This window comes from Sminthopsis crassicaudata, chromosome 4 (assembly GCF_048593235.1).
Source record: "Sminthopsis crassicaudata isolate SCR6 chromosome 4, ASM4859323v1, whole genome shotgun sequence".
Taxonomy (NCBI): domain Eukaryota; kingdom Metazoa; phylum Chordata; class Mammalia; order Dasyuromorphia; family Dasyuridae; genus Sminthopsis; species Sminthopsis crassicaudata.
This window is the reverse complement of record NC_133620.1, coordinates 34,429,485-34,452,785: the sequence shown is the minus strand read 5'-3', so window position 1 is coordinate 34,452,785 and position 23,301 is coordinate 34,429,485. Positions and strand designations below refer to the sequence as shown.

At 40.1% G+C, this 23,301-nt stretch overlaps 1 protein-coding gene across 1 annotated transcript in view; it reads left to right on the top strand.

The window, feature by feature from the left end:
* The first annotated feature begins 11,999 nt into the window (after window positions 1-11,999).
* Window positions 12,000-23,301, top strand: part of LRRC8C (leucine rich repeat containing 8 VRAC subunit C) — a 99,385-nt gene continuing 88,083 nt past the window's right edge. The window contains exon 1 of the mRNA XM_074266283.1: window positions 12,000-12,138. The gene's annotated coding sequence lies outside the window, so the exon portion shown is untranslated. The remainder of the gene's footprint in view (window positions 12,139-23,301) is intronic.

Here is a 23,301-nt window from a genome sequence, read left to right as displayed (position 1 = left end):
GAGATGATAGCTGAAAGCTAGGTACAACAACCACTTACTTATTGAATTGTATAATTTGATAAGGTTGTATGGCCAGGGAATGATGTTACAAATATCCAAATGGCCCATGGAAGAAAAAAAAAAGTTCCCCGACCCTGCTTTAAGAATATAAATAATAGAACAACCCTGGTTCTGCATTAATAGAAGAAATGTCTTCACCTGGGTTCCTTAAAACAATTATACAGACCCAGATCTCCACCATGCTCTCCCTACCCCCTCCCAACAAAAAAGTATCTATAGAAGATAACACTTAAGAGACCAGATTACGTGGTATCAGGCAGGCAACAACAACAATGCCCAAGAAAGCCATGGCAAGTTATTTAGCTAATAACTAACTTCTAGGTCTACCAAGATAGACACCTCCTGATAAACAGGGCTACTGTATCATGTGCTAACATGTAAGAATTTGAATCTGTAAACATTTGTTATACTCCTGTCTTGTGGCAAACCACTGCCATGGAAAATACAAAGTTAAAAACTGACAGCATGAAATAGGGAGATAACTGTGGATGAAGCTGACACACAGAATAATTGTTAAATGAAAAGAGAATTGTAATAAAGATGAGAAGGAGGGTATGTGATAGGCAAGGGAAATTTTGGTAGATAGAAGAGCTCAGGATAACATTGGAAAATAGTCATCCAGGTTGTATGGACAGAGTATAAAAAGTCAGGGAGGGGAAGGGAGTAGGGAGTGAGGGGAGAGATAATCTGGAATAAAACTGGTAGGTTAGAGCTAGATAACAGAAGGCCTTGTTGATATTTGAATTCCACTAGAAAGAGTCCATCTTTTATCTTGGAGGCACTAGGGAACCATTGAAGGTAAGTGAGAGTGGGGAATGAGTAATCATATCCTTACAAAGATGGTTTGGGCAGCTATATGTAAAGGGATTGTCTGGAGGAAGGTGAAGTTGGGGGTAGGGAGGAAGAGTAAAAGCCATGGTGAGAGCCTAAAGGATGATGATTGGTGGCAGGTGAATGGAAGAGTAATGTGGAAGAACACACAGATGTTGTGAGCATTCAAGAGCATTCAATGGCCAAGGTTTGTCAACTGATTGGATGTAGAGGGAAAAAGAAAGGGAATAATCAAAGATCACTCTTAAGGAAGAGGGGCAGAGAGAAAGAGAGTCAGAGACACAGATAGAAACAGAAACAGAGAAAGATCTTTTGTCTGTCCATGCTTTTTATAAGCACACTCAGTTCCGGCTCAGCAGCTCTATCTCATCACCTGATAAAGCAATGGGAAACAGTCCATGAATTTCTGTGCATGCTCTATCTTGAAAAGACTTTTCCATAACTATCCCACCATGTATTTGTATAAAATCAAGCTTCCACTCAAATTTGCTGCAGGAAAACATAATGTGCTTGCTTCCAGGATTGGTCCTCCAATGGCTAGTCACAGATTACATTAACAATCACTTTCCCATTCAAATACATTGAGCTTCCTCCATTTCCCTACCCAGTGAGCCATTGTTTCTAACAAAAAATAAAGAAGAGGAAAAATCTATGAAAACTTTTTTTTAAATTTTTTTTATTAATTTTATAATTATAAGATTTTTGGCAGTACATATGCATAAGTAATTTTTTACAACATTATCCCTTGTACTCCCTTCTGTTCTGAATTTTTCCCCTCCTTCCCTCCACCCCCTCCCCTAGATGGCAGGCATTCCCATACATATTAAATATCTTATAGTATATCCTAGGTACAAGATATATGTGCAGAACTGAATTTTGTTGTTGTTGTTGTTGCAAAGGAAGAATTGGATTCAGAAGGTAAAAATAACCTGGGGAGAAAAACAAAAAATGCAAACAGTTTACACTCATTTCCCAGTGTTTCTTCTCTGGGTGTAGCTGATTCTGTCCATCATTGATCAATTGGAATTGGATTAGCTCTTCTCTATGCTGAAGATATCCACTTCCATCAGAATACATCCTCATACAGTATCATTGTTGAAGTGTATAATGATCCCCTAGTTCTGCTCGTTTCACTCAGCATCAGTTGATTTACGTCTCCAGGCCTCTCTGTATTCCTCCTGCTGGTCATTTCTTACAGAACAATAATATTCCATAACCTTCATATACCATAATTTACCCAACCATTCTCCAATTGATGGGCATCCATTCATTTTCCAGTTTCTAGCCACTACAAAAAGGGCTGCCACAAACATTTTGGCACATACAGGTCCCTTTCCCTTCTTTAGCATTTCCTTGGGATATAAGCCCAGTAGTAACACTGCTGGATCAAACGGTATGCACAGTTTGATAACTTTTGGGGCATAGTTCCAAATTGCTCTCCAGAATGGCCGGATTCTTTCACAACTCCACCAACAATGCATCAGTGTCCCAGTTTTCCCACATCCCCTCCAACATTCATCATTATCTTTTCCTGTCATTTTAGCCAATCTGACAGGTGTGTAGTAGTATCTTAGAGTTGTCTTAATTTGCATTTCTCTGATCAATAATAATTTGGAACACTCTTCCATATGAGTGGAAATAGTTTCAATTTCATCATCTGAAAATTGTCTGTTCATATCCTTTGACCATTTATCAATTGCAGAATGGCTTGAAAATCTATGAAAACTAAGCCAGATCACTAATACTGGCTTCTAAGCTAGTGATGAGGCTATCTCATTTTGAGTCAGGTGGCCCCCTTGCTTTCCTAAAAAATTTCCAAGAAACAGGGCCAAAAGTCTTGAAGAGGAACCCTTTCTTCCAGTGCTGGGAAAACTAAAATAGGCGTTCGGAGTTGTTGTTTTTTGTTTTGTGCTAAAGAACGTTGTTAAACCAATAAAATTAAGAAACATTAAAACTAGAAGAGTACAAGAATATATATGTTGTTTTCAGTGTTGAGAAAGCATAGTTGGACTTGTTGATAAGTATTTTGTAAAACAAAGAACTTTTACAGGTAAGTTTCCAGAGGTGGAGTCAAATTTATGTGTGAAATGAGAGTAGTCACAATAATATTGCTTCCACTAAAGTTTCCATCCAGGGTCAGTGACAGCCAGACCTCAGAAGTAAAGGAGACATCAGAAACAACTCTCTGGATCTTAAAAGTAGACCCCTTATCAGGTCTTTAAAGCATTCCTGAATTGTTCTACCCTGTGAAGTTCTGCATAAGGTTACTAATAAAATGTAAAACGATGGCAAAATGATTTCCCAGAGAAAAGCAATAAGAAATGGGGATCCGGTTAGGGATCAGGAAAGGTCCATTTTAAGTAGTGGCACCTAAGTCAAGTCTGAAAAGGGGCTCTGAGATGAAGAGGCTTGAGGAGAAAGGCAATTCTAGGTCTGGGTGTCAGTCCATAGGAAGGCCTATCTGAGTTGTCACCCAAAGTTCTTTGCTACTTAAATATAATAATTAGAAGATTCAAAGCTGGAGTGACTTTCATTTTCTAAGATCCTCTAGTTACCTCTTAGATCTGGTTACAAGGCAAACCATAGATCCCTGGGATGTGTGCTGTGTTCTCCCTGAGAGAGCTTTATTAACTTCCCCGATTACTCGCCTGCCATTGTCAAAGCCCAGAACAGCCATTCCCTTGCGATCTTTTTAATTTAGAGTCCTGCTTTCAGTAAACTACAAGAGAACAAGAGCTACTTTCAGGGAGCATGATCGGGTTATGAATACCATATTGTGAAAGACAGGGATGGCTAGACTGACTCCAACTGCTGGGGGAAGGGCCTCAGGAACCTTGTGGAACACACAAATTTAAAGTGAACCTTGTCTGCCTGCCTGGAGAAAAGCCTAGCATGCAAGTGGGAACAACCAACCCTCTCATTTCTCAGTGTGCAAAGACACTCTGCTCTCTAAAGAAGAATTAGAAGTAAAGTCTCTAGGAGGGCTTATTTTTAGGTCCAAGGCACCACCCTTTCCTCTGGCACCAAACCAGCTTTGTTATTTTAGGTTCAAGGCAGGGCTTTTCACCTCTAAGGCCACTTAGTTTACAGAAAGTTTTCTAGAGAATCTCTTACTGTGCCCTCACTTGGCACTTTTAAAAGCAAGGATTTCAGACTCAAAACTTGCAAAAAAAAGTGAATATTAGCTCAATATTGATTGAGAAAGTGTTAAACTGGTGCAGATGTTGCACAGAAGAGGAATTTAGAGCAACTTCATGCTCCTTTTTTTCACCAGGGGCACACCCAGAGGCACAGAAACAGTCTCAGAATACATAAGCAGAGAGGATGTAAGACAGGATGGGTTGGGTGGAGGTGTTAGTTTTGTTATTATCACCAGGCACGATCAACTACATTTTACAAAAGGAATCCAAGTTAATTTCAGTTTTTAAATAGTAAGATGAGCAATATTGACTTTGATAGATCTATGGTTAACTGATGTGGCTTTTCCTTCCAAAGAGACAGATCGAAGCCTATTTTTGTCTGTGGAGAACTGTGTCTGGTGTTCTGGGTCCATGCCCTCCCCTAACTCTGCCGTCTAGCAGTAAAGTGCTAGTGAAAATCCTAGATTGAAAAGTCAAGGGTTTAACCACCCTTGAACTCTTGGTGGTGAATGAATGTCAGGGGAAGCATAGAATGGTTATTTGTTAGCTACATCCAGAAATCTACTTTTAACACTGGTTTCCTCAGGAATCTGATGCTTGAGATTTAGAAGAGTTCTCTGTAGTTTGGGTGTGTACGGAGTTTTAAAGTCAAACATAGAATGTTGATTTTATTATCAAATCAGGACCAATTTGAAAAATTTGAAAAGTTTCCTACCTAATTGTGCTTTTAAAAATAGCTATACATATTTTTCTTTCTCACTTCTATCACTAAACATGAAAAGAAACCCCTTATAATGAATATACATAGTCCATTAAAAGAAACCCATTAAAATAAATATACATAGTCCATTAAAACAAACCCCTTATACTAAATATACATAATCCAGCAAAACAAACTCTCACATTGATCATGTCCAAAAATGTATGTTTCATTCTACTTTTGTCTATTGCCTAGTGATACTATACTTTTCTTTTTCAATCCCCTATTTGTTCTAGAAAAAGTAAACACTATTTTTCAGGTAAATAGACATACGCATGTGTATATATGTAAATATGTGTGCAAATATATATTTACATTTATATACAAGTGTGTGCATGTTTACATGTACATATGTATATATATATATATATATATATATATATATATATATATATATATACATACATATGTGGGTGTTTCTCCTCCTTTCTAGCTCCTAGAGAAAACACAGTAAAAAAATATCTAAATTTTTCAAACCAACAACAGATTAAATAAGAGGTAAATATTCATTGTCACTTAGAGGCAGTGTGATAGAGTAGTAGTGCTCAACACTTGAAGTCCGTGAATGAATAATAAAAATAATAGTAGTATTCACATAACACAAAGTACTTTACATAGCTTTCAAAGCTAAAAATATCTTATATATGTTATTTCATTTGACAGCCTTGTGAGGGAGGTGCAGTGACTACTCCCTTTTCACAGGTGAAGAACCTGAGGGAAAGCCTAAGGTCACATAGCTAGTGAATATCTGAGGCTAAATTTGGAATCAGGTCTTGCCTCACTCATACTGTGTCACCCAAGTTGCCTCTATTTAAAAAAATTTCCTTTGGGTTCTCTTCCATGTCATCTCTCAGAGACTTAGTTTCCCCATTTGTAAAACAAGAGAGTTGAATCAGATGGCCTCTGAAGTCTTTTTTAGCTCTGTATCTGTGATCTTACAGCTAGAAATTGGGACTGCACCAGTGCTTTCATTGGTGGAATAATTCCTAGGTGAAGAAATTCTCTTTACCAATGTGGGTTGAAATCTTCTCTATATCAACATCTTATAGATATTATAGAACATTGAGAAGTTAAGTGACTTGCCTGAAATCAGAGTAGTCAATATGTATCTTAAGGCAGGTCTTCCTGGTTTCAGGGCTAACTCTATCTGCTTTGCCTTCCAACAACACTACAATGACCTCACTTCAAATTCACTTTGACCATGGACAAGTTCCTTAATCTCCCTGAGACTAGGAAAACTGAACCTTATCTTCTAAATCCTAGAAGGGTTCTAACTCTGTCATGGTGCAGGGAGTTCTCATACTCATACCACAATGAAGAATTCACACATAAGTCTCTAATTCGCATACTCTTGTCACAAAAGATTTTTGCTTAAAAATGAATCTGCCTATAGGCTTCATTGAAATAGGAGCTACTTTCCTTCCAGTAATGGATAAGGGTTCCTTTACACAGGTTCTTAATTAACAGAAAGACTTGAAGGAGAAGGGTAAGGATCCTTCACAGAGGAATTAAAACTAATGCAATGGCAGCCACTGCTAACTATAGAGCAGTAAGCAATTAAGATAAAGTATCCCTGAAATTATATGTCAATAGGAAAAGGTTTCCGGTTTCAAATATTTTGTCAAAATATAAATTTGCTATCAAAGCATTGAAAATTGTCTTCATTATAGGTAATGTTTTCAGTATCAGTAAGTCTTAGATTACTGTGGCCTTCTGGGTCAGTAGTTATTGATGAAGGGTACTGCCAGAAAGGGCTGAAGGTATAATGGCTGCAGAATTTTACTATGATATGAGTAATATTGCAAAGGAAATCCAGAAGAATCCCCCATGCCAGTGTTCCCTGATATCCAACCACATGATCAGACCCTTTTCCAGGGAATAGAGGGTTTTTTGGTTTTGGTTTTTGTTTTTGTTTTTGTTTTTGTTTTTGTTTTTGTTTTTGTTTTTGTTGGGGGAGGATGCCAGGGAACCTAGGAGGCATTATAGATGAAAATAAACACTTGGTTGGGTTAGTTCCCTACTGAAGAGGTTTTGAAGGAGGGTCAGCCAAGTATGGACTTTGAATGAACTTCATTCATATCAGGAGAGGAGTGGTAGTTTATTGGATTTTGGAGGTGAAAAAATTGGTAAGTTAGGCATCCTTTGATAGTGCTGTGGTTCTCAGCTGAATGGTTAGAACATGTGTCTGTATACATAGTTGTCCAGCTACCAACAACAATTCAATAAATTAGCATTAATATAGCTCATTAAGGTTTTCAAAGTACTGTACGCATGTTATCTCACTTGATTCTCATGATATCCAGGGAGGGTAGATGTTATAATGTAGAGAGCCACAGATAATGGGGAACCCTGGAGAAGGTATAAGATCCTTTAGTCCAGGAAAAGAACCCTGCTAATAGTGTCTGATTTGGCTCCCCACATCTGCCTAAGCTCTCACCTTCCTGAGAAGTCTATTATAATTAAAGCAGAATTATACTAAATGGCAAAGAGACATTTACACACAATAGCAAGTTGTTTATGAGGTCCCACATACGCAGCATATAGCTAGTGAATGAGCAGTGTGCTATAGTTATGTAAGGGTATTGGGGTACATAAGGCTGAGAGAATTTGGAATAAATGGTCTCCATGTTTGACCATTCATGTTTCACCCTTTCACTCATCTCCTATGACCAAGAACTAGTACTGAGCTCCCACAGTGAACAAGTCTGCACATTACATTATGATCCCCATTTTACAAATAAGGAAACTGAGGCTTAGAGAGGTCCTGGTAGTGTCTGAGGCAGCATTAGAACTCGGGTATTTCTGATTCCAAACCCAGCCCATTATGCATTGCACCACCTCATTCCCTAGATCAGTTCAAAAAAACCTGAAGGGGTCCGTGGTTTATAGGAGACTAGTAACTTGAGTTTCCATAGTGGCTGGACAACCATTGAAGCATCTTAGTGTCAATAGGGTTCTGGGGACATTAACATGAAATAAAGGCCAGAAGTAAAAGTCTTGACAAGACATATTCTTTGATAAGACATCATCATCAGTATTCAAGGGACGGATGTCAATAAGTATTTAGTAAATAGTAAGCAGAGCAAGGAGAACATAATAATAGACCTCTGGAGCCCTAGGTATGTTCCTACCAAGTTGAGCTGCCTCAGAAGATACAAGGACATTCAACCAGTGAATAAATATTTATTAAGCACCTATGTATTGGCACCTCTGGCATGAGGGCTTGCTGAGCCCATTTCAAGCTGCTCATCTACCTTGGTATCTTAACTCTCTAACTTGTGGTCCCAAGAAGCTGTAGCGTACACAGCAGTCACAGCCTAGTAAACCCTCTCAGTAGATGGGATAAACAAACCTGTTAGTGAATTAGGAGGATCTCTACCCCAAGTGTGTGAAAACTTGATAGAATGCGTGAATGAGAAGTATTTGTTCCAATGGCCATGAAGATGATTGAAGGTGCTGTGGAGCAAGCTTGGTCATATATCAAAGACTCCAAGGGACATCTACTGAATTCTGGACCACCAACTTTTGCCTTGCCACTCGATTTCAGTAACTCTGGAAGAGAGACTAAGGCTGATGATTCTTCACAACTCCTTCACTTAAATCCAGTTCATTTGAAAATCAAGACATCATCTATGATGTCATTGATCATCTTCAAAAATGAAGGACAAACAACAGTGTCAAGCACTGTGGGAAGTTCTGGGTACACTTTTGCTCTTGAGGCTCATGATCAGTGGGAGATCAAACAATTCACAGAATAAAATGAGAAAATCAACAGAGAAGAAGGTACTAGAACAAAGAGAGAATGAGAAAGGTGTCCTGTACGAGGTGAGATTTTAGCTGGTTTGAAGGAAGCCTTCTGGGACCAACTTGAATGAGTCTTCACACGGAGATATAAACACTTGGAAAGCAAGAGTGACTTCAGTTATGTCTTTAAATATACCAGGCCAAAGGGGAAAGGATGAGGAGGGAAGGTGGCCTGCTCAAGGGGCACAGTCAGTATAAATGCTTAGAGTAGAGAGATATGTAGCAAGGAGCGGCAGTATCAATGGATGGAAGCATGGGAAGAATACAGCTATCCTTTTCACATCTTGACTTTTTCTCCTCCTTAGTTTCAATATATTCAATATATGCTAGTTAGCATAAGAAACTAAATGGGAATTTGCTGGGAGAGAGTTTTGCAGAAGCTGCAGATAACATGTGAAAGTCAACAGTTGACAAAGAAAAAGTTTAGAAACTCAGAAGTGGATATAAAGATATATACACCCATACATATATACACACATGTATTTTGTTATATAATATTACATATTTTCTTTTAATACTATTATAATTCATACTTCTTCCCTAGTAAAAAGGGAAGGTCAACACATTTTACATGGATTTTCCAGGTTGGGGGGCACCACATCCCAAACTCCCTCGATGTAGAAGTTGTAACTGTACATGAGGGGGAAGGGTTGTGAGAAGACTGGGAAAACAGGGAGGGGTGAACAGATTATGAAGGACTTTGAATGCCACAGTTTTTATATTTGATCTCAGAGGTGAGAGTCACTAGGAGTGACCGGGGGAAGTGACATGGTCAGACCAATGTTCTAGGAAGATCATTTGGATCTATAATTTCCCCAGTATGGACCAACTACCCAAGTCCATCAGTCAAAGTGAAATGTTTCCAGTTCTGGGGATTTCATTTTAGAAGAGGCACCAATGTGGTGGAGCTCTCCCAGAGGAGCTTGAGCCAGGATGGTGAGGAAGGACTGGAGACCTGGAGGAGCACCTGAAGGAAGTGGATATGTTTAGCTTGAAGAAAAGAAGAAGTGGGAAGATCCTTCAAGTGTTTTAAGGACTGATGGATAGAACTCAATTCAAGGAAGAATCTATAAAATGTCCACCTGTGAGATCTTGCCACTCTTAAGCATTTACACTGGCTATGCCCCCTTCCTGAGATGCTCTTCCTTCCTTATCTCTTCCTCTTGATTTCTGCCTTGTGAATTCAAAGACAAGATCTAAGCAACCTCCGCCTTCCAAGTGCTTGTATTTTAGGGTGGAAAGCCAGTGGACTCCTTCTGGCTAACCCAAGAAGGCAGAAATTCAATGGCAGACTTGGTCTGATAAACAATTTCTTAGTTTAGAGTACAGCCAGCTGCCCCAGGGGAAGCTAAGGACTTTCTCTAAGGGCTCGTCTGGGGGTATTGCAGAGCACCCGTAGAGTTAGTCAGGATCCAGTCTAGACTAAATGACTTTGAACAGCCCTTTCCAAATCAATGTCTAGATCTTCCCCGGTTTTTCCTCTACATAGTAACATCCTCTAGTAAGCCCCGCCCCCTCAGGCTCCACGCCTTTATCTGTTTTGTCTTGGGAATTTGCTTCAGATGCTGGGCAAAGGAAGTCCAGCTTTCTGTGGCAGTTTGGCTAATAAATAAGCCTGGGGTTAGACATCTTTAGAGCCTTCTTAAGGACATTCGAGGTAGGCTTTCTGGAAAGAAGAATGGAGTCGTAAAGAAGTTCTAACACAAGGTGACTTGCTGGAGCTTCAGCCAGAAAGTTGTAAAAGGAGTCGAACAACCACTGAATAATTTTCATCCAGCCTGAGACAGAAGTAGAAGGAGGAAAAGGAGGTGGAACCTATTTTCTGGTGGTCTTTTTGTTAGATCTGATCCCCTTGCTTCCTAATAATTCTCCCGATGGCACAAATTTATTTCCCACCCACTTTGGCAAGCCAGAGTTGCGTAGTTGTTTTGTTCTTCCAGAATCCTCCTTTTATTGCTATCGCTCAGAGAGCAGTGTCTCCTCATAACCTCTCCAGGTCTGCAGTTTGGGCCCAAGACTTTCCACTCAGACGGGGCCGTAAAGATGAAAAGCAAGCTGGGAAGGAAGGAGAGCCAATGGAGCAAAGAGGAGGAAAGGCTTTCCAAGTGGCCGACATGCACAGCCCTGACGCTGCTAGGGGTCAGAGAGCGGGAAGATTAAACCTGGTTTTGCGGATAGTAAATTAGTGAATGAACTCTTAACAGCAACTTTAGGGAACGTGTGGGGATGTCCGAGGGAAGCGACTAGCCAATTAAATAGGTTTATAGCTCTCGGCCCGGGGCTACCTGGGACTGGGGACTGTAGGGGGCCAGACGGTTCAAGAAACTGCAGTTCTCCCCAAGCCCTCCCATTCTGCTCCTACATCTCGGCCCAACTGGGCCCTGCCCTTCTTAACCCTTCTCTCCCGGGCGCCGGCTCGGCCAGGACGGAAAGGAAGGCAAAGAAGGGGGACAGAGGGGGGGGCGAGGGAGGAGAGATTATGGCCGTTCCCATCCCCGGGCTGGAGCCAGGAGCTCCTAGGATGGCTATTTATTTATAACCCCAGCTTCTTCCTCCCAAGCTTTTCGGTTTGATGGAGAGGCGGGAGGTGGGGGGTGTTTCAGCGCCCCAAAGAGCCCCCAGCTTTTCCTAGCATTGTTTGGGATGTGGGACCTTGCGCAGCCAGCAGCCGCCGCCTAATCAGTCCCCCACCTCGCGGAGGGAAAGCGGGGGCACTCCAGCCAGGGAGTTAGGGTTCGCGCCCGTCCAGCCCAAAAGCACAGGGCTGCGGCCATCGCCTACCCCGCTGCCAGCTCCGAGCTAGGGGTGCTGGGGAGAGCGGGAAGATCCCCCTAGATCGCCGGCTTGCGTCACTACGGCCAGAGCTCAGGAGTGGGTGCCGCTGATTTCAGCGCGCCACCGCGGGTGGGCAGGGGGGCGGGAGGCGCGGCCCGCCCTCCCTGGGGCCGGGCGCTGGGCGGCGCTGGCCGCAGCGGCGGCAGCCCCGGCAGCAACGGAATCACAGCGGTAGCGGCGGCGGCGGCGGCAGCAGCAGCAGCAGCAGCAGCAGCAGCAGCAGAAGAAGAAGAAGAAGAAGAAGAAGAAGAAGAAGAAGAAGAGGCAGCAGCAGCAGAAGAAGAGGCAGCGGCAGCGGCAGCAGCAGCAGCAGCAGTAGCAGAAGAAGAAGCGGCATGGGGCCGGGCGCCGGGGGGCGCTGAAGGCTGCTTCATCATCAGAGGCAGCAGCAGCAGCAGCAGCAGCCTCAGCTGGAGGAGGAGAGGAGGAGGAGGAGAAGGAAAGAGGAGGAGGAGGAGGAGAGGGAGGGCTGTTTAGGGGCAGGGGCGTTAGCTGCGTCCTGCCTTAGAACCGGGAGGAGGAAGCCACCGCTGTCGCCGCCGCCGCATTGCTACCACCGAGACGAACCATGAACCGGGCTCCTTGGCGGCCTCCCCGTGGCCCCAAAGACGGCCCTCCCTTCTTGGAGGACAGCCGCCTCCTGTGAGTCCGGCTCGGAGCAACCTCTCCTCGCCTCATCAGCACTCCCGCCCGCCCGAGGACCCAAAGGTAAAGGCGATGGGAGTGGGGGTATTGTCAGGGCGGGGGGGGGGGGGTAGCGGAGGCTGGGGGGGGGGGAGAGGATGGTGAGTGGTGCCAGCCCCAGCACCCCCAGCACCGCCCTCCTGGCTCTGGAGCCTGAGGGAGGAGGAGGGTGGTGGCGGCGGGGCTCCGTTATGTGTGACTACTACAAGAACTTGCCACCACCTCCACCGCCGCCTCTCTTCCTTTTCCTTCTCCCCGCTTGCTCGGGGCTCTCGGTAGCAGCTTGCCTCCGCCATCCTCCGCCCAGCCTCTGCCGTGGCTGTGCCGCAGCTGCAGACAGCCGCCTACTGTGGCAGCTCCAAAAGCTGGCCTCAACCTCCTTGGCCTCGCCCCTTCGCCCAGGCTGGGCTGGCGCCCCCGGTTCCCCAACCTGCCTGCGCTCGGCTCGTGGGCTGCAGGTTCTGGGAACTGGAAGATGGAGGAGGAAAAAAGGCGGTGGCAGGGAGGAGGAGAGATTAGCATCTGTGGGGCTCACCTTGGGCAAATCCCTCTGGGGAATAGGAACTCCTTTCCTCTCAGCCTTTCCCCACACCCAAGCGAAGTCCGAAGTTGAAACTGGCTCTTTAAGACTAAGAAAAGGAAGTGGGAATGAAAAATCAGAGATGGCCAAGGGGTGTCCGAGAGATGTCTATCGTTCATCGGCTTCCTCACCGTCAGGAAGAAAGAGGTGGTAGCCAGACCCATGGGGGCGGGGAGGCATCCCAGGGCTCCGAGGCAGAGGCTGCTCACCTCTTCCCGTCAGAACCTCCAGGCTTGTGAAAACCCTTTTAACCCTTCTCCTGCTTCTACCTTGTTCTTTCTGTGGCTTCTAAAGAGCTCAGTAAAAAAGTGCGGTTCCAGAGGCAGGCAATTGTACCTTCCTTTTGAATCCACTTCCAAGTCATCCTCACAAAACCAGGAACAATTTTAGAGCATCCCTATACATCCATCCTACATCCCCTCCCCCCCACCGTGTGGGTCTTTCAGAATGTTGCTGCAAACTTTAGGAACTGAAGATTCCTTAGGCTTTTAAATTTTACCAGGAAGTCTGGGAGTAAAAAAATTTGGGGAAAGGGAGTGGTCAATGCAGGTTTTGACTATTAGAGGCCTTAATTAGAATATCAATGTCTTTTGGGTTTTTTTTTTTAAGACCGCTAAGAAATCTACACAAGACTGTCAATGGTTCCCGATAAATAACAAACGATTTCCAAAGAAACCAGACTTCGGCACACCTACTTCTTTTAACGAGTCTATTTGCAAATACTGGGAGGGTGGGGAGGGGGAGGTAAGATACTGGTATCTGCAAAAGTTGGGCTCTGGTCTAGATATATTGCAAAAGACACAAACTAAACCAACTGAATGAATGAGATTTGGGAGAATACAAAGTTGGCTGTACTTTCGAAGTTTTGCTGAGGTCTATATATATATACCTTAGTGGAAATAGAAAAATAGCAGATCAGATGTGTACCAAGAGGAATATTTTAAATATCTTGCTTTAGACGGTGGGAGAGTAGAAGAGAAGCTTTCTGGGTTTATGGTTAAATTAAATACTCTACCTAAAATCTAGGCTAGAGGGGGGGAAACACCCCTCCCCCCAAAAAAAGAGTAAGTTTTCTAGGATTGATGTCTAATGTTGCAAATAGTCTGGGTTGAAATGTGTGTCACATAGAGCAAACCAGTCTAATTTTTTTTTTAATTGTCACTAAGCCGATTGAAGGAATGGCATAAAGTTTTTTTGGTTTTTGGTTTTTTTTTTGTTTGTTTGTTTGTTTTTTTTGGTACTAGTCTTTTTTCCAGACAAGCTAATATTTAGTGTAATATATTCAACAAGGAAAATGTTTTCAGAGAGATTTGTGACTTATTAATTACTACAGTAGATAATGGGACACTCATCAAACAGAGCCCAAATTCCAAAACTTTGGAATAGTCATCCACTGTGGTACAAAAAAGAAAGCACTGGAAAGTCTGGGGACCTGGATTCAAATGTTGCCTCTGCTCCTTGTGTGACCTTGTTGAGTCACATCACCTTTTGAAGTAACTTGCATAAAATACTTTTCTGCATGCAGGACATGTATTTCACTCTTTACTTTTCAAATGATGTATCTTAGTAACTACTGATGAATTTTTTTGTGTAAATGGCAATGTAGGGATCTGGTTTTAGCACTGCTTGGACCTTTCAACCTTAAAGCCCTGATCTTAATGCAAAAGTTAAATTTCTAAGCTGTTCAAATTGTTATTGTTGTTACTCAATCATAAATACTTGTGTCCTACTCTTCATGACCCCATTTGAGGTTTTCTTGGCAAAGATGTTGGAGTGGTTTGCCATTTTGTCCTCCAGTCCATTTTATAGAGGAGGATAACTGAGGCAAACACTTAAGTGATATGCTCAGAGTCACATAGCTAGTTAAGTGTCTGAGGCTAGATTTGAATTTTTAAAGATGAGTCTTCCTGATTCTAAGTATCTAAACAGTCTGTCATTTTATACGTGAAGTCAATTTTAAAATGTTGCTCTCAAAACTGTCTTGCTGTTCTTATTAAATGTATTACATGATCATATCATTACTATGTAACAGAAGGCTGGTGGAGGCAGAATACTGGATTGAATCTGGGCTTGAAATCAGAAAGACCTAGCTTGGAACTTCACTAGCAGCTCCATAAGACATCTGCTATATCACTCAAGAGTAGCCATCTGTGAAGGGAGTTTCCCACATTGATGAAGTCATAGATACTTCCTGTATTACTATATGCTCTACATGTGTGAATATATATTGTATATGTTCACAGCTTGATGACTAATCGGTTCAAATAGTGATTCAATTTTGGGACTGATGCATAATTAAGTCATTTTACAAAATCTAAGATGTTCCAAGTATTTTTCTCTGTTGATTTGAACCTTGATTCCTATAAAAGTTTTCTTGACCATTTCTTCCAATTTTCATTACCTTTCTGCCATATCAAAGTTAAATATGTCGCCGAACAGGTAGTTTTTACAACTTTGTGCATATTTCTGAGACTTTTAAAGTAATCTAAAAATTGGAAATTTCAAAATGGCTACCCCAGATAAATTGTACTAATACCTGAGATCTGTCTTATTTAGTTATTTGTTTAATTTTATTTTTTCAGTTGATGATTGGATCATTTAAACCCCATCTCAATTGCCATATTTTTAGTCTCCTTAATTCTTGAATTCATGTTAAATCATTGTAGCTCACAGTTCTCTGAAAATCTCATTTGAAGAAATTGAATGTTTCTGAATACGAAATAGTCTTACAGCAATTCAGTCTTCAGTTGCCATGTAATGTAAAAAAAAAGTTAGCAGTTGCTAAGATACATGATAGTGTCATTTGTAAAAATAAGCAATGAGATGCTTCCTTTTATGAGAGGCCAGAAAGATACTTCTGGCAAGTCATTTTAAAATTTAAAATTTACATAAAAATAGTCAGCAGTTGCTAAGCTATGTAATACTGTAATTTATAAAAATGTACAATATATTGCTACTCTTTAGGAGGGCAGAAAGGTAGTTCTGGCAAGTCAGTGAATTTCCTGATGTCTCAGTTCCTTCATCTGTAAAATAGGGATAATAATAGCATTTCCCTTATTGGATTATTGTGAGCATTAAATGAAATACCATAATTATCACTCCCCAGAATTATTCACCATTGGCCTATCCTTTCCATTTTCTTTGTGTATCTTCCCCAAGGTTTAGCATAGCACCCTGCACTTAGGAAATCAGTCAGTATTAATTGAATTGAATGCCAACACCCTATTAGGAGAAGAAAATAGTATATTTTCTATACTAATGGCATGGCATCCTAATTGGTCCCTAGTCCCCCAACTGTGGTATGCCCTCCAACTATTTTGCATGTATCTATGAGTTTAATTCAACCAATCTTTGATAACTGCTATAGAGAGAACCCCATGCTAAGTGAAGTGAAGAGGAGCAAGATAAATAGGTTCTCTAAGACATGATCTTGCTCTTGTAAAATTTATAGTTTTCTTAGAAGGAAGTGATGGCAAAATGTAAGCTCCCTGAAGTTAGGGAATATTTTGGTTTTGTCATTGTGTCCTTGATTTTAGGATAATGTATTAAATATATATAGTAAGAACACTAATATATATATATGTATATATATATGTATACATATATATATACATATATATATATATATATATATATATATATATATATATATATATATATATATATATATATATATAAATTTAAACTGAATTGCATTTAGTTATGTGCATGATAAGAGTTTAAGGTATTTGTAAACAAAGTGCTTTGTGAGATTGACAAGAGATGAGTTGCCTGGAAAGGGGTCAGAGAATCTTCATGGATGAGTCAAAGTTTTCTGGTCTGTGACAGATCAGGTAGCACCTACTGACAGAAGTGATGAGACCAAGATGTAGAATAAAACATATTTTGGGACAGGACCAAAGTAGAACTGAACTCTGCATGTTGGATATAAGGACCTTATTTTTCTTTTCATTTAGGGGTGAGTAGGAAGGGAAAATGGAAGACTAGAGATAGGATAGCCAAAAAAGAAAAGGAAGAAAAGATCACATTAAAGTAATTTTTTAAGCATAGATAAGAACAGAAGGAAGGTGGACAAGATCCCTAACAGGCCTGCTGCTTTTAAAGTTACAAGATAAATGTGTTATATAAGCTTAAAAGGAAAAAGAACCTTTAGAGGCATAGAGATTCAGGGATGGTAGTGGACAAAGATAGGAATAAACAAATGGGAAAGAAGCTGTCAGATATAGGATGTTGGAAAGGAGGAACCCAGAAATTCCAAACTTTTCAATTAGTGAATAGTGGTGGCCCCGATAAAAATATTGCTGTCAGAGAGAAGTAGATAGTGGGGGAAATTGATGAGTTCAGAGATTTGGATGCTCTTTGTGAGAGCAATTTTAGGAGAATGGTGAGCATTGGAGTCAGATTTAGGTGATTAAGGGAATAGAGGGAAGTGATGGAGTAGAAGGACTGTTTTTTTCTGTGAATTTTGGAAAAGGAGATAGATGGACAGTAGCTGAATAGGATATCAGAAATTGAGGAAAGGTTTTATACTAGAGTATGTTCATATATGTCTGGGAAAGATCTAACCAAAGGGAGGAGTTAAAAGAATGTGAACTAACAGCAAAAGGCTGGAAGTGAATAGGACTTGATTACATAGAGGGGTATAGAGGAAGAATCAACGCCTACACCACAAGGCACCGTGCTGGAGTTATCAAAACAAAAACAACCCCAGCTTTCAGGGATTTTGCAACTTTGTACAACTCTTCCCCACCAATGATACTTATTGGCAAATAAACTTGTAAACCACAAAGTGAAAATGATTTTTTAAGATTTGTCTAGTCATTTTTCTGTTGTATCTGACTCTCTGACCACATTTGAGGTTTTCTTAGAAGAGATAGCTGGAGAAGTTTGCCATCTCTTCCTTTAGCTCATTTTGTAAATGAGGAAACCAAGGCAAACAGAGTTAAGTGACTTGCCCAGGGTCACACAGTGTTAGTATCTGAAGCTGCATTTGAATTGAGGTCTTCCTGATTCTGGGATTGCTGCTCTATCCACTTCACCTAGCCATCCTGTGAAAATAATTCAAGAAGCAATCATAACATTACTTTGAGCAAAAGAGGAAACACTAGTTGCCATCAGGCAGAGGGAAAGAGAATTGATGACAGACAAGATCTCACCTAGTATGCATGTGTTAGGTAAGAGTCAAGAGAAGTTGGCTATTTGCTTATTTCTTAGCTTTAAAAAATGATTCTTGTTAAGTAAGTGCTAAGATCTATTAAAGGAATGGAAATGTCAACATATAACTAATTTTTCAAACCTCACAATCTCTTAAAAATCATCATTCAACAAACACCCTGTTTTTTGGTATCCTAGGGCAAAGCCCCTGCTATTCCACCTTAGTCATGGCTCAAATATATATTAAATCAATATTGTCACTCAAATAGATATTAGATGAATAAATAACTCACGAAAGAAAAAAAAACTTCAATATCTTTGTCCCTATTTAACCTTATTAAGAGAGGGAAATAACACAAGTCTCTATAAACTGTGGATATTGCTGGTCACAAATTAGGCTTCCCTTCTCTGTATTTTGAGAATTGTTTCCTCCATTTGTGCTTCCTCACCCATTAATTTGAATAAAGTAGTGAGTTTGTTTGGAACCCAAATTCCCCAAGGTGAGTTTAGCCCATATGCCTATGGTTTTTATTTAAATATTCTTGATAATCAAAATCTTTCTCTCTGAGGTGTACTCCCAAAGATTAGTATGTGTTTTGTTACTCTTAAAACATTTACCTCCCTTGGCAATATAGTATCCTCTTCTGGATTACGATACAAATGTATATTATTTATTTAGTAAGCCAATAGCAGTCAATGTTATAGCATTCTTGGGAGGGAGTGATGCTTCAGGAGGTGCACCTGCTGCTTAAAAACCATCTTCATTGAGCTGAACAAAATTAAGGGGATTTGAAGTTAATTTTTTTAAAGAAGGAATTTTATTTTTTTAAATTAATTGTATAATTATAACTTTTTTTTTGGCAGTACATATGCATGGGTAATTTTTTACAACTTTATCCCTTGTACTCCCTTCTGTTCCGAATTTTCCCCTCCTTCCCTCCACCCCCTCCCCTAGATGGCAGGCATTCCCATGCATATTAAATATGTTACAGTATATCCTAGATACAATATATGTGTGCAGAACCGAATTTTTTGTTATTGTTGTTGTTGCAAAGGAAGAATTGGATTCAGAAGGTAAAAAGAACCTGGGAAGAAAAACAAAATTGCAAATAATTTACTCATTTCCCAGTGTTCCTTCTCTGGGTATAGCTGATTCTGTCCATCATTGATCAATTCGACTTGAGTTAGATCTTCTCTTTGTTGAAGATATCCATGAAGTCAAATCTTGACTCAGACACTTACTAGTGTGATCCTGGGCAAGTCACTTAAACTGTTTGCTTCAGTAACCTTATCTGTTAAATTGGAACAATAATATGATCTACCTAACAGAGTTGTTGTAAAGTTCAACTGAGATGGCATACATAAAGTGCTTTGTAAACGTACAGCATTATATTAATGCTAGTTATTATTATTATCATTAACTGTCCTTAAACTATCTCTATTCTCCCCCATCCATGCCTGATATATAATATGTTCCTTCTTCACTTCTGCCTCTTTAGAAAGCTCTGGCTTGTTTCAAAGCCCATCTCAAAGGTTGATTTGCAAAAAACCTAGAAAGACTTGTATGAACTGATGGAAAGTGAAGAAAGCAGAACCAGGAGAACTGTATACAGTAACAGCAATATTGTATCATGTATCATTATCAGCTGTGAGTGACTTAGTTCTTCTCAGCAATGCAATGATCCAAGACAGTCCCAAAGGACTCATGATGAAAAATGCTATCCACATACAAAGAAAGAACTGATGGTGACTGAATATAAATCTAAGCATACTATTTTCAACTTTATTTTGTGTGTGTGTGTATTTTTCCCCTTTTGGTCTATGTCTTTTACAACATGACTAATATAGAAATATATTTTGCATGATTGCACATGTATAACCTATATCAAATTGCTCACCATCTCGGGGGAAGGGGTGAGAAGAGGGAAGGAGGGAAAAATATTGGAATTCAAAAGTTTTTTAATGATTGTTAAAATTGTATTTTCAATTGGAAGATTGGGAAAAATTGGGAGAAAATAGTATTTTCTTAACAAGCAAACAAAGCCCAGCCCAAGTATTACCTCCTATGAGAAACTTTTCCTTGTCTCTCTATATATTAGTATTTTCTTTTTCTATACTTCTCTATTTATGTGATATAGGCTACACAAAAGGATCATAGGTATTTTCAGGGCAAGGACTATTTTATCTTTCTTTTTTGATCAAAGGTTAGTGTAGCATCTTGTATCTAGTCAACACTTATCTGTTCAACTGAGTAAACTGTTCAACTAAGTAAATACATCTTGGTTTGGCTAGTATTTAATATTATTGAAGAAGTCACTCCTTCCATTGTGCAGAACAACCTTTCCACATCTTGTTAGCCTGGGAAATTATTGTTTTGCCTCTGTAGAGGGGAATGCATTATGCAACACTATGGAGCTAAGCCTTTGTTCTTAGAGCATTTTGGGGGGTCCTAATGGGTCATTTGAGCTGATTATTCTTTGCTTCTCCTCCTTTATCCAGGAATGGCCCACCTTTGACCATGCTCGACTTTTATTATCTGCACTGATGTCATATATCAGTCTGCTTGTGTCTGTCATACTTCTTCCCATATCTACTGAGTTACCTCTTTTCATTCTTCGTTAGCTCTTGGGTTAGTAAGATTTAAGAATCTTACTAACCCAAGAGCTAATGGGTATAGCATAATGTGAGAAACAGATTTTGTCAGCAGAGTTATTGAAAGTATAGCCCAATTTCCAAAATACATAATAAGTATCTTTTTCCTTGCCCTCCATTCCATGACCCATTTGCCTTTTGTCTATAGCTCTTGCCCAAGATAGCCTCACATGTTAACAGATTGTGGACCGATTTAATCAACTTCTCACCGAACTGTTGTATATTGTGAACTGTTCAAATTGAACTTTCCTCTCATGTTGTTTTTTCCACCACTGATCTTGGGCTAAACCAGTCCCTTGTGTACTTATGGTCTTCTTGAAGTTCTGGAGGCTTTCACAGATGACAAAATCTGCATGATAACCTCATGTAAGGTCCTCATGAGCCATCTTGGATCAACCAAGACATGAAAAAAAGAATCCTCCCTACCACAAACCTTAAAAATACAAGTCCTCTAGCCTGAGCTTGAAGGTCTCTAGTGATGATAAACTTACTAGCTCCCCAAGCAGTACATTATACTTTGGGGACAGCTCTAATTGTCCAGAAGGCTTTTCTTACAGATAATTAACTTCTGGCTCTGTGTGGGTTCCACCCACTGCTCCTTATGCTGCCCTTTGGGACATAGGAGAAAAAGACTAATCTCTTTTCTGTAGAGTATTGTTCCCAGGCTAGATACAATTAGTATGACATCATCTACAAATAGGGATGTTGGAGCACTTCTCATCAATAGGAAATCCTTCCTTTGTCCCTTTGTGAAAGAACTCTTCCACAACACCTTTCCTCTTCTCTCTAATTTAGCCTGAATGTGCTTAAAATCTAAGGAATAGGAAATCTAGAAAAACAGTTAACTTTATTAGTAAAAGTCGGAGGATCTGAAAAAAAGACAAGAGAAAAAGGAAGGGGGAAAGAACAAAAACTTCAACAAACTGTTCCACTAAAAACAGTGGGAATGATAAAAACAGGAAGTTTTGTTATATGACTAATATGGCATAACAGACTAACTAAAGAACTCCCCATAGAATTAATAGATCTTTATAACTCCTTCTTGATCATCATTTTATGATCCTAAATTGAAGCTAGGGATAGGAAGTGTGAGATGCAGAAAGGTCACTGAGCAGAAGAGTTGGTTAAGTAATGGGAGGTATGTGGGCTTCAATTCAAGAATAAAGACAGCCTAATTTATTTCTAGAGATGCAACTCAGGGGCAGATGGGAAAACACTGAATTAGAAAGGATAAGGGGACCCGTCAATAGGGATTTATCTCAAAGGAAAAAGATGATTGAGTAGTGTTTTGACCAAGAGAAAAGGAATAAATGATACTTATTTCCCAAAGATGTTCAGCTCCCAAATGAAAGAATGTCATATTGTCTCACAAGTACCCATAGTTGACTGAGGATTACTTTTAGGTCATGGCATTTTCCCCCCCATTTAATATATGAGCTAATTGAGTGTTGTTGGGTTTTTTAAAGGAAGGTTTGGGGCAGCTAGGTGATGCAGTAGATAAAGCATTTGGGCTTGGAGAAAGGAGGATGTACCGCATTATTTACATATTATCTACCCAAATTAGAATGTAAATACTCTAAGGGTATCATGATCTTTCTCTCATTCTCTCTCTCTCTCTCTCTCTCTCTCTCTCTCTCTCTCTCTCTCTCTCTCTCTCTCTCTCTTTTTCTCCCTTCCCTCCCTCCCCCCATTACTTAGCACAGCATGCTTGTTGAATAAGTCATTTCTTTCAGGACTCAGTTTAAGGGTCATCTTTCACATGTCTTCTTTATTAATTTCTTCCACAATTAATCCTCTCCATCTTTTATCTTTACATAATTTCTACCTCTCCACTTGTACATATTGTTTTCCCTGATAGAATGTAAGGTTTTTGGGGAGCAGAGACTTTTACTTTTGACTTCAAATCCCCATAATAGCATACATAATAGGTGCTTTAAATATATATATATATATATATATATACATATATATATATACACATATATATATATATGTATATATATATATATATATATGTATATATATTTGTTGGGAGCAGCTAGGTGGTGCAGATGGATAGAGCACCAGCCTTGAAGTCAGGAGAACCTAAGTTCAAATCTGGTCTGACACTTAACACTTCCTAGCTGTGTGACCCTGGGCAAGTCACTTAACCTCAACTTTTGCCTCAGCAAAATAAACAAAATAAACTTGTTTATTAGAAATCCAAAAAAGAAATAGGAAGGAGTTAATTAAAAAGTCAATTTTAGCAAAGCATATTTCAAGAAGCTTAAGGGATTATCTAAAAGGCCCCACAGGGTAGAAACATTTAGTATCAAAGGCATCCAGGAGAACTGTCTGTCCTTAAAGAGCAACATGGTAAAGTCCCAAAGGAAAGCTCCCTCCTACTCATGAGAAAGTGAGGAAGACAGGAGGAAATTGAGTTAGCTAAATCCAGAATTCTACTAGGTTCTGGGAGGTCTGAGAAGTCAGAGTACTCAGGGTCATTACACAGAGCAAGTGCAAAAGAATCCTGCCATTAGGGCTGATAACCTCAAATGGGAAATATATAACTATATATGTGCACTGGTGCTGGGTATTCTTGGTGTGAAAATCCCCTTTACCAATCAGTTATTTGTCTATTACTTGGAGGATTATTTATCAATGGCATGGAGAAGTTAAACAATTTACCGGTCATATAATTTGTATATGTCCAAGCCAGAATTGTAATCAGAAATTCCTGATTCCAAGGTAGATTTTCTATCCACTAGACTACATTGCCTTTCATATATGTTAAGTGCCTGTGATCATCATTCCATTAACAA